The following is a 12017-nucleotide window of genomic DNA, read 5'->3' as shown; positions in this document are numbered from 1 at the left end:
CCCAAGAAATGAATGATTCTTCATTCACCAGTAGCCGTCAAATGCCAAAAGCCCCTCAATATGGCATTGGCAAGGGTTGGTCACCCCATCTAAGCCCTGACTCTAGCTGGCTTGATCATGTGAAAGTATTGTGTTAACACAGGTGCTGTGGGTTCCTGAGTATGATAACCATGAGCTGTCCAGAGGACAGCTTTTCATTCTCTGTATCGAACAGCTATCACAATTTTCTTGATACAATAGAGATCAATTCAATGTTCATTGCAAGAAGGCAGGAACATACTCATCTAATTATGATGGAGATACTATTAAAATTTTAGTTTCTAAATGCCTTTTATCTGTGTAAAATTCCAGAAAATTTGATTTCTGTTTATGGTCTGAAACATCTTCCTTTCATTCATAACAAACACAATGATAGTTCTAACTTTTGAAATAACATTATAATATAATGTATATGTATCAAACTTTTCTAAATTTGTGTGCATGTGTATCCCATTTTTAAGAGTATTAATTTTTTTCTTAATGTTTTCTAGCTGTATTAATACGATCATAAGATTTTCTTTTTAAGTAAAATAACTTATGCATTATTTTACTAACATAAGTCTTAATTTTATATCTCAAATATTATTTTCTATTGCATACATAGATGAATTTTAGTTGTTAACATTTGGTTGATCAATTAGTTCCTTGTTTATAAAATTGTAAATTTATACTTTTGTGTTGAAACTAACTTTTGTAAAGTTTGCATACATAATTTTCATATTTATTCAGTTGATATCACGTGATTCATAAAATTCTTTCTCTTCAAATAACTACAACATAGATTTTGATTAGTTTAATGAACAAAGACTAATAAATGCACCTGTAGAAATTATTGATTTGAATATTGATTTGAATCTCTATAGAGAATAATTTGATATTAAATACAGTGTGGGACTGCATTTTAACTATCTGAATTATGCTGTTTCAAGGCTATGTTAAATGACTTTTTTTATAGATATGTACAGTATTAACATGACTTACATTCAAAGCATTGTTCTTTGTCCTTCATTTTCTTTTTGACTTTTTTTAGTTTTTCATATTTAAAAGCGGTTTTAAATATTTGCTTCATGTGTGCACAAATGAGTACAGGTACTTGCAAAATGTAGGAGAGGGTACCCAATTTCCAGAGCTCGATTGACAAGTAGTAATGACCCACCAAGTATAAATACTGGACACTGAACTTAGGTTCTCTACTAGAGACCAAGGAAAACCCATGAGCCTTTTCTATAGGTCCTGATTTTAATTTTTGTTAAGGGTTTAGTTCTGTGTGCCTTTCTTATTCACGAAAACAACTTTGTTGAATTTGATACAAACATTCTGTGTAAATATCCATCTTTAATTAATTGGGATTCAAAAATTTGGACTGTATTTCCTATTGATTTTAGTAAGATGATATCATACTGATATATACTATCAGAAAATCCTGCATGAAGTCACCATGACTGAAAATAGGAATAGAGAAGGCTTAAAAAATTGTACTTCATTAAAGGTTGACATGTCCACCATTCCTCTCATTAAAGTAAGCTCATATGTGGGAAAAGATACTTCAAATCAATCAGTTGAGGATTTGCATTATTTTTATACTATCAACTCAGCTCATTTACATTCTACCACTGTGAGCAAATTCCCTCCCCAGGTGACTGCCATGTGGTTATTACCATTGTCTTTTTGAATTTTGCTGTACATATGGCTAGTTTGAAAAATTTGAAACTTAATGAGGCTTGAATGGACTAAGAAAGAATCACCAGTGTTTCATTTGCTCAGTCCTTTTTATTTTTTTCCCTTTGCAACACCTGGAATTGCCTTTATTTCAGTATGCATCCACATGTCAACATTTAGTGGTCCTGAACAGAGTGGGGAGCTTGTCAATGAGCCAGGAGCCAGGCCCAACTCAGAACCATGTGCACCGAGGACTCTCCACATGGCCTTTCTCTAGGCGTATATCTAAGGACCCTGAGCGGTGGCCCGTCTGAGTCTCCCTGTGACTGCTCTGTTCACCTCTAGACCTGAGCTCAAAGCTCAAGAGCTGATGGTGGTGGCAGGGCCGCGGACCCAGAGCTCCCTTCCCACGCTGGTGGCAGGTGAACAAGTGTGGTCCAGAGCTAAGGGAGGGAGGCCAGGCTTTTTCAACCTCATCTGATGGCTTCTGGCTACAGCAAGTGTTGGGTGGTGATGGGCAACAAGGGACTTGAGGAGGGGAAAGCAGCACCCCTTGATAAAGGTGGGGAGACTGGAAGCTCTGAATTCCTCACCTGCGGCCAATTTCAAGGGAGGGGAGGTTACAATCTAAGCTTTGACCAAGGGTGGGGGTGGAGGAGTGGGGACCATGGCTTGGATGGGGCAATCACTTAAGACTTAAGAAAGCATGGGTACAGCCAGAGCACCCCAAGCTTAGTGGTGGTCAGTCCCACGGCTGCTACCTGAAACCTCCCCATCTATTCTAAGGCCATCACACCGCTGTGGCAGAGGGCAGGGCGGGCAAAGGCATTCCCAGGCCAAGTGCCAGCAGCAGGTGATCGTGTGAGACGTGTCTGTCCACAGTTGCTTTAGCTGTGCCCACCGCTCCCAAAGGAAACCGATTTCGACACACCTTATTGATCCCATAAGTTCAACCAGGCAGACAGCGGTTATACTTGACAGATGATATTACAGAGCACAACTTAGGTATTTCAAATGGACAAGAAGTTAGTATCAGAGCAGTGTCTCAGGATGAAGTCTAAGTGGGGCTTCCTCTCCAGTACTTTGAGGTCTACAGATGGATCTAGAAAATTCACTACTGTGGAAAATGAAGACTTGGGTTGGATGGGGAAGGGAGGCCGGGCCCTTGGTGACTAATGGCTGTAACTCTGTCCTTCTGGTGGCTGTGGCAGCTTCATGTTCTCTTTTGACATCATCAAGTGCTTCAGTTCCTGCAGGATGACTTTGATGCTGTGGGAATTCTGTCACTTTGCCAGCACTGCCATGGCTCATGGATCCACCACTCCATTGGAACTTCTCACGCTGTTCATATTGACTCTTGTTACAAATCTCACAGACTGGGATCCTTCTGGATACTAGAGTGGCCCACACTCTATCTTAATGCTGCATATTCGTTTTTCATAAATTGTTCATGGAGGCCCAATTTTCATGCCAATTATCATGGACATCTTGTGAGTGTCATGTCCTCATCGTCCTCCATACCCTAGCTAACTGTGCTGTTGCCTACTCCTTTCTGGCCTTCTTCCAGCTCTTCCAACATTTGGAAATCTCAAAGGACTTTTACTCCCGAGCCTGGAGTGGCTGCCATGTTGCGTCGCTATCGCTCGAAGTCAGTCCTTCCTTTCTTCCTCTACCCCTAGGTCCCTAGCTCCTTCCCTCTCTCTCTCTCTCTCTCTCTCTCTCTCTCTCTCTCTCTCTCTCTCTCTCTCTTTTTTTCCACAGGGTCTCATAAACCCCAGACTTGCCTGAAGCTCACTATATATCCAGTGATGACTTTGAATGTCTGATATTTACCAATAAATTATAGATACGAACAACCATGCCTGATCTTGTACACTTTTCGAACTCATACAAGGGCGTCTTCCATACTGGCATGTAGCCTGTCAAATGAGCAACTTACCAAATCTCTTCCTGTTTCTTCCTTGTTGCCTGCCTGCTCCTTCTTTCCTTCCTTCCTTCCTTCCTTCCTTCCTTCCTTCCTTCCTTCCTTCCTTCCTTCCATGCTTTCTTCCTTCCCATCTTTTATTTTCCTTCTGTTCTTTCTGTTTATGCATTTTGTTTTCATTTTGATTTTGAAGTGAAAGCTATTACTGAAGTTTTCACTTCTTGAAACCAGAAAGCATGAGCTGTAGAGCATTTAGACTTTCATATGTAGAAATCATTGTGTACCTATAGCAAAATCTATATACATTAAAGGTGACAGAAGTATTATTGTCTCAAAGTACTGGCTCTGTTCTTCAATTATTGTTAGAAACTTTCATTATTATTAATAGTCCACATAATCTAATATGTATACTATGAACATCTGCATTTTGAAAATGACAAAGGGGTATAAATTACATTTTCAATGCAGTAACACAGAAACAAGCATTTTTCTAATATTCTCATTCTAGAGTTAATATTTTATCTATCCTGCAAATGTATTTTAGAGAAATTCATTAAGGATTCTCCTCTTGCTTAATTGTAGGTGACATTATCAAAACTACTGAGAAAAAAGGAATTCCAATGTGATTGTACTTAATATCTTAAAGTTGAAATTGGTACAAAAAACAACACTAGGATGAATTTTTTTATAACTTCTGATTTCATTGAATAGGCATGAGATTAGACATGGCTTGTGTCATTCTTAGAAGTTCTTACAAGAAAGTAACAGGAGAATTCTTTTAGAGCTTCCATAATTCGTGTCATTATTTGAAGAAGATGCTTATCAGTTTTATCTGAGGTTACTGTCTAGGTGAGGTGTTTCCAGGATGTTTTCATCTTATTACAAGAAGTCACAGAGAGCAAGGTGACAAAGAAACTTTATTCAAAAGCAAAGTGAGAAACACTGGTATTCAGTGTAGCTTTAATTTGTGGACCTCTCGAGAAGGAGGAATTGTTTACTCAGAGTTCAGTGTGGATATTTCTGTTTTGATTGACTTTTTTTTTATTAGGCAAGCCTTAATTAACTGTGAACATCAGTTTCCATGATGCATTTGATTTAATCAAATGCATATTCATTATCACTAGGTATATGACATTAAACAGGATGTTTCCCTTGAAAGTTGTTCCAGAGGATTCAATACGACTTACTGAGTGTATATTCTAAACTGTCTCAGGCCAGTTGAAACAGATTTCTCCCTCCAGTATGTGGATATGCTCTTGAATACTTTTGAATGGATGTTGATCATGAAAGAGAAGTTTATAAACAATGTTATGTGCAGGGAGTCTTAGTCCATTGTTTGATACGTATACAGCTTCATGCAGGTGAGATTAGGTGAGCAACCTCATTGTTAGGTATATTTCTGGAAGGTAGATTTTTATGTAGCCTAAGTCAAGTGAAGTCCCAGGTTGAAGTGCTTTTCCCATACCTATATGCCTCATTCAAGGAATTTTAGTGCTTTTGCTTGTATCGTTACTTAGGCTACAGTACAGCTCACTGTTTCTTTGATGTTTGCTCAGACTCAGCTCAGTCAGTGACTGCATCTCAGTAGCTGCTGGACTTATTTGGCTCTTGTTCTTTGTCTTCCAATTTAATGGTGACTTCTTCAAGGATCAAACAATTTGGTCATTCTATGAATATTAATATAACTAGTCATAAGCCCTTATCAAATGATATCCAAGTCTCCTATGCTGACATAAAATGGAATTGTCACTCCAGAGGCTTGCTGAGCTTCAATATGAACTTCTAACTTCATGATGAGTAAATAACTTTCATCAATTGCTTATAAGAAATTCATTTAAATTTTGACAATGATGTTGGGCCAGCAAGAGGGAAAAAGGACTTGCAGAACAAGCTTAACACCCTCACTTTAAACATAGGAATCCATAGATAATGACCCATTACAGAAATTGGCCATCTGGCCTATAAACATGCTATGGAATCAGAAGACCTACGTGAACACACACACATGCAACACACACACACACACACACACACACACACACACACACCCCAAAAAATAATAAACTAATGTTTTTCAAATTTTCTAATATTAATATGTCATGCCCTTTCTTTATTCTGACAACTGATTTATTTTACATATGTGGATTCATGGTTCACAAAATAGTATTCATGATCAATGGCAATTATAAAGGTCAAGTGGACATTTTCATGAGTTCAAGTTATAAATTTTTAATTTAATATTCCTCAGTACATGACCACCAAGAATTAGTGTGTGTGATATGGTGTGTGTGTGTGTGTGTGTGTGTGTGTGTGTGTGTCTGTCTGTCTGTCTGTCTGTCAATGTCTTCATGCCTATGTGTTCAAGCAGAAGACAGAGAAAGTAAATAGTATCCTCTTTTATAACTTTCTACACAATTTTCTCAATTCAAAGCCTTTCACTTATACTGATGCTATCTTGCTGTGTACAAGCTCCAGAAATTATTTCCCTGTCATCATAGCACTGGGGTTATAGCTGTATACAACCATGACTGTTTTAAAGTGCGGGCACAGAAATTTGAATTCTCTTCTTTCTGCAGCAAATTCTTTCCCATACTGGGTTATCTCTTATCATCACTTCTGAGTAATTCTGAAGACTGCTGTTTTCACTCTCTGTAAACTTGGTAAATTATATTTACAGTCAGGATTTGGAATTTCTATGGTCTGATAATAAAACCTACCCCATGTCGACTAAGAGTTTTTAGAATGTGGCCATTGCTATTTACTTTTCATATTTTCAAATGTCTCTTCCTAAACAGAAATCAATGTGTTTTGATAATCATAATTTAGAATGTTTCCAACTGATTTAAAATGTTACTTCAAATTGTTAATTCATTTCTTTTTTTTGTATCATGACATGATTTGGGCTTCTGGAAATAGTAAGTTCAAGCAGAAATAAAAGTTTAGACATACTGTATCTACACAGCTAAGGCTTAAGCAGCCAACAAGCATTTCTCTAACTGACATGTTTACAAAGGTGTCCTGTGAAAAAATAAACTAAAAAGTCAGAAATTTTGCTAGTTCAACACTCTGGGTACAAGTAGTTGAAATGACTGATCTTCTCTGTCAGACTGAGGATTTCCTCCCGATGCACTGCACAGTCAGCAATCAATGTTGTCTCTTTTCTCTTGATCCATCTGACTAACTCCAGATACCTGATGTAACTGAAGCGGTGATTTGAAATATTGCTGCATTCACTGGCCATTTCAGTATAGAAAGAACTGGAAATGATATCTAAAAGGAGAAGACTCAAACTGAGCAAAGCATACTCTAGCTAATGCTGGAAGGTAACATGGTGATCAACATAGTTGGTTTCTGACAGACCTGTGTTTCATCTGTGGATGTCTAAAAGATATAACACTGTGAAAATCTACATATTCTTAGAGATGTAACATTCCTCCTCTGTTCACTGTGAGGATAAAATTAAATTGATCATGCAATAGTCGTAGTGGGAACTATGTCAAACTAATAACCATACATGATAGCAATTGTTATTTGGACTCTCTTCTTGATGCTGTTCTTTCACAACAAGTCTGTTATCAATTAGTATTCAAAATATAACTGAAAAGAATGCCTCTACTGAAAACAGTTGCTTATCTAAAACCTAAGAGAATACATATTCTATGAAACTCCACATGACTTCTTCTTCTTCTTCTTCTTCTTCTTCTTCTTCTTCTTCTTCTTCTTCTTCTTCTTCTTCTTCTTCTTCTTCTTCTTCTTCTTCTTCTTCTTCCTTTTCTTCTTCTTCTTCTTCTTCTTCTTCTTCTTCTTCTTCTTCTTCTTCTTCTTCTTCTTCTTCTTCTTCTTCTTCTTCTTCTTCTTCTTCTTCTTCTTCTTCTTCTTCTTCTTCCTCTACTTCCTCTTCCTCTTCCTCTTGTTCTTGTTCTTCTTGTTCTTGTTCTTGTTCTTGTTCTTGTTCTTGTTCTTGTTCTTGTTCTTGTTCTTCTTCTTCTTCTTCTTCTTCTTCTTCTTCTTCTTCTTCTTCTTCTTGTTCTTCTTCTTCTTTTTCTTCTTCTTCTTCTTCTTCTTGTTCTTGTTCTTGTTCTTGTTCTTGTTCTTGTTCTTCTTCTTCTTCTTGTTCTTCTTCTTCTTCTTCTTCTTGTTCTTCTTCTTGTTCTTCTTCTTCTTCCTCTACTTCCTCCTCCTCCTCTTCCTCTTGTTCTTGTTCTTGTTCTTGTTCTTGTTCTTCTTCTTCTTCTTCTTGTTCTTGTTCTTGTTCTTCTTCTTCTTCTTCTTGTTCTTGTTCTTGTTCTTGTTCTTCTTCTTCTTCTTCTTCTTCTTCTTCTTCTTCTTCTTCTTCTTCTTCTCCTTCTTCTCGTTCTTCTCGTTCTTCTTGTTCTTGTTCTTGTTCTTGTTCTTCTTCTTCTTCTTCCTCTTCTTCCTCCTCCTCCTCCTCCTCCTCCTCCTCCTCCTCCTCCTCCTCCTCTCTTCTTCTTCTTCTTCTTCTTCTTCTTCTTCTTCTTCTTCTTCTTCTTCTTCCTCTACTTCCTCTTCCTCTTGTTCTTGTTCTTCTTCTTCTTGTTCTTCTTCTTCTTCTTCTTGTTCTTCTTCCTCTACTTCCTCTTCCTCTTCCTCTTCTTCTTGTTCTTCTTGTTCTTGTTCTTGTTCTTGTTCTTCTTCTTCTTGTTCTTCTTCTTGTTGTTCTTCTTCTTCTTCTTCTTCTTCTTCTTCTTCTTCTTCTTCTTCTTCTTCTTCTTCTTCTTCTTCTTCTTCTTCTTCTTCTTCTTCTTTCTCTTCTCCTCCTCCTTCTTCTTCATTCTTCTTCCTCTGCCTCCCTCCTCCCCTCCTCCTCTTCTTACTCTCTCTCTCTCTCTCTCTCTCTCTCTCTCTCTCTCTCACACACACACACACACACACACACACACACTTGCCCTTTCTTAGAAGATCTAGGGTAAGGCAAGTCTCAAACTCTTTATGTATGTTAAAATCTTATCCTGAGTCCTGGGATGAACAGCTCAAGTCATTATATCTGGTTAAGTTATAGAAGAATGTATATCAGTGCCTTGTACATGCTAGGGATGCATTGTTCTGAAGTTTATCTCCAGCCCCCATCCACTTCCTAAAGCACAACATTTTCTAGCTTTAAATTGTTGAGGCAGCATCTCATGAACATTATGTTGGTTTTAATTTTACTGTGTAATTGAAAATGACCTTGAATTTCTGTTCTTTGCACCTTTACTTCTCGAATGCTGGAAGTACAGCTGTGTGCTGCCACACTGAGTTTTTTCTTTCTTCCTTGCCAGAAAAATAATAACGAACAACTCATCTAATGTACAAGACATGTGGAGGAGGAGCTGTGACTCAAGATATTTGAGACACACACACACACACACACACACACACACACACACATTTATATCACAGCTCTGTCTATTTGTTCAGTTTTCACAGGTAAAGACACTGTGTGTCATGTACAAAATCCCCATGCAAATTAATTTTAGCTAACAAACCAGTCAAGCATTTTGCTCCTTCCCTTTTTAATTTGTTTGGCATGCTAATCACTATACCACACCTCCTTGACAACTGTTTTGTCTTGCAAATTCACAGATGCACACTCAGTGTAATGGCAGTTGACCAGGAGAGATTTTGCTAAAGTGTGTGTTGTTTTGTTATATCCAGGTTCCTTTAATTAAAATTTCAGACCTATGATATATCCTTATGGAAAACTGCACTTTGTTTACACTGAAAATACTATCTTTTAGAAATATTAAGGGTTGATGCTGAAAAGATGGTTTAGTCAACAAAGGGCTTGCCACACTACATCAAGACCTGAGTTTGAGCACCAGAAACCATGTGCTGCAGCTTGATTTCTATTACTAGGATAAAACATCATAACCAATTACAACTTAATACAGAAACACTTTGTCTTAAGATTAGATCATCATAAGGGAAAGTGAAGGCAGAAACTTGAAGACAGAAACCAAAGCTGCCACAAAGAAACACTGCTTAATTGTTTGTTATCCATGGCATTCTCAGCCTGCTATCTTCTACAACCCAAAACAAACTGCCAAGGTGAGGCCCCACAATATTCCTAACTCCAATACTCATTCTTTACAAGGAAAAGGCCCAGGAACCAGTCTTTTGGGAAAATTTTTGTCAGAAGCCATAGTAGGAGGAATGCTTCAGATTATAATCTGCAACAGTTTTGCTTTATAGGCGAAGCCCAAGAGAATTCATTTTAGGAAAGATTCCTGATATTAATATATGTTTCTTGTTATTATTAAACATATATAGCAATCACAAGGTACTAGCCCACCCCCTTTGAGCAGATAGCTGCAGATCTATGAAGATGTACTCTCTTGCAGTGTTGCTATATAGACAAATAGATGACTTCTTAATTCTTAAGGATGATCTTACAAGAATTACTGAAATATCAGTGATTATTAAGCTCTCTTAATAGTAGTACTGCTAGTAGATCCCTTTCTGATAGTCAAAACTGCAATGAGAATTCTGTCAGTCTCCCATGTGTCACCAAATAATTGATTCTTAGACAGTAACCATACTTTCTATTACTCAGAACACATTCCAAGAGATTGTCAAAACCATTAACTAAGGTCACGTAAAGGGAACTAACAATTTATTATAGGTAAAAGAAGATGAAATATCATCTGGGTTAATCTATACAAAACTTCACTAATAGCTTAGTTATGGTTTTCAACTCTCTATGAACCTGTGAAGATGTGACAGGTGGTGGATGTTTAACTAGATAATTACTCCTAATGGCTATGCATGTAAACTCTCTCAGTTGTAAACTTCTATGTCATTTATGATTTGCTTTTATGTGTGAACGTGTGATGAACTTTTTAACCTGTGATCATGTATTCTGAAAGTTGTATAAGTACTGAGGACAAAAAGATGCAAAAGAGAATTTTCCCTTTTCCCATTCAGGATCTTTCTGCTTCTCCCCTTAAATAGCTTTCATAAGAAATGTTTTACAACTTAGTAATAAACATTATAATCACTTCTCAAAGTACCCCCCTTTTCCTGTAACTTCTGACTAGCTGGTGGAAAGTTCGATCTGTGCAGTTCCTGCTGAGATAGCACAAAGTCTACTTACTTAATCCTTTGCTGTTTTAGGAAGAGGTGTTAAGTGCCAGAAACTTGCAGTTTCTAGGCAGTTCAGCTACAGTAGCAAGGTAATTTAGTCTCAGATAAGTAAATTTTTTTATTATTACACAGCATCCCTAAATATGTCATAAGACAAAGTCTTATCCCTGTATCTTGTAAGGAAAAGTCGTATCCTCTCCCGATGCTCTTTCCTTTCTCTGCCTTATGAAAAACTGACAAGAAAGAAGACCCTGCCAAAGTTGGCACTGGGCACATTTTCTTTTCAGTTGAAGATTCCTCTTCCCAGATGACCCTAGTTTGTTTCAAGTTGACAAAAGAAAGTAGTCAAGCAGTATGCAATGTAAAAAGGAGGACAACTAAAAAATTTCTAATTCTACCAGTGAGAAAATAAGGAAGTTAAGCAGAAATAGCTCTTGTGTGCTAGGAATAGTCAGTTTAACCAATTTTCAAGATACAGCTTCTGTTATGAAAACTTATCTCAAGAAGAAGATATTTAAAGGAGATAAAGAGGAACCTTTTTTCTTTTCTTTTTTATGAATGAGGCAATTTATTAACCCAGCATCCTTTGTTCTAATGCTTCTTGTTGGCAGCTGCCACCTGTCCGGCGATCCTGTCCAGATCTCTCTGTCCCTGAGGTGTTAGCTTGCGGCCCCCATCTTGGTCCTTTTCCACCATTTTCAGCCCCTCCAGGGCTTGGAGGACCCGGCGGGCCACACTCTTAGAGCCTCTGCTGAAGTGGCTGGGCCTGACACCGTTTCTCTGCCGTCCTCCGTAGATCTTGGTCATGGAACCAACCCCTGCACCACCACGGAGGTACAGGTGCCGTGCTGTGGAAGCAGCTCGTGTGTAGAACTAGTTCTCATCATATGGGGCAAGCTCTTTATGTTTGGCCAACTTGACTGTGTCCACCCATTCGGGGACTTTCAGCTTCCCAGACTTTTTGAGGAAGGCTGCCAGAGCTCTGACGAACTCCTGCTGGTTAATGTCTTTTACAGTAACTCCAGGCATCGTGCGGCCTCCACGCTGCCAGCCAGGGGAAAGGGCAAAGAGGAACCTTAATAAGAGGATTAAAGGGGGACAGGGATGAGGTGGTAGGCTATTATAGGGACTACTGTGACAGACAAGTAACTATAAACACCCCTTGAATATACATTTGGGACACTACCACTGTAGAACTTTCCTAAGCTACACACACACACACACACACACACACACACACACACACACACACACACGTTATATGAAAGGAAGATAGATGGAGTCATCAAAGATGAAGTTCTAAATAGATATC

At 38.1% G+C, this 12017-nt stretch overlaps 1 pseudogene; it reads right to left on the bottom strand.

Annotated features, from left to right (window-relative positions):
• Window positions 1-11242: 11242 nt before the first annotated feature.
• Window positions 11243-11774, bottom strand: Rps19-ps2 (ribosomal protein S19, pseudogene 2; annotated as a pseudogene).
• Between the last annotated feature and the right edge of the window lie 243 nt (window positions 11775-12017).

Source organism: Rattus norvegicus, chromosome 7, assembly GCF_036323735.1.
Source record: "Rattus norvegicus strain BN/NHsdMcwi chromosome 7, GRCr8, whole genome shotgun sequence".
NCBI lineage: Eukaryota > Metazoa > Chordata > Mammalia > Rodentia > Muridae > Rattus > Rattus norvegicus.
The sequence above is the reverse complement of the archived record's forward strand: the minus strand, read 5'-3'. Positions and strand labels throughout refer to the sequence as shown.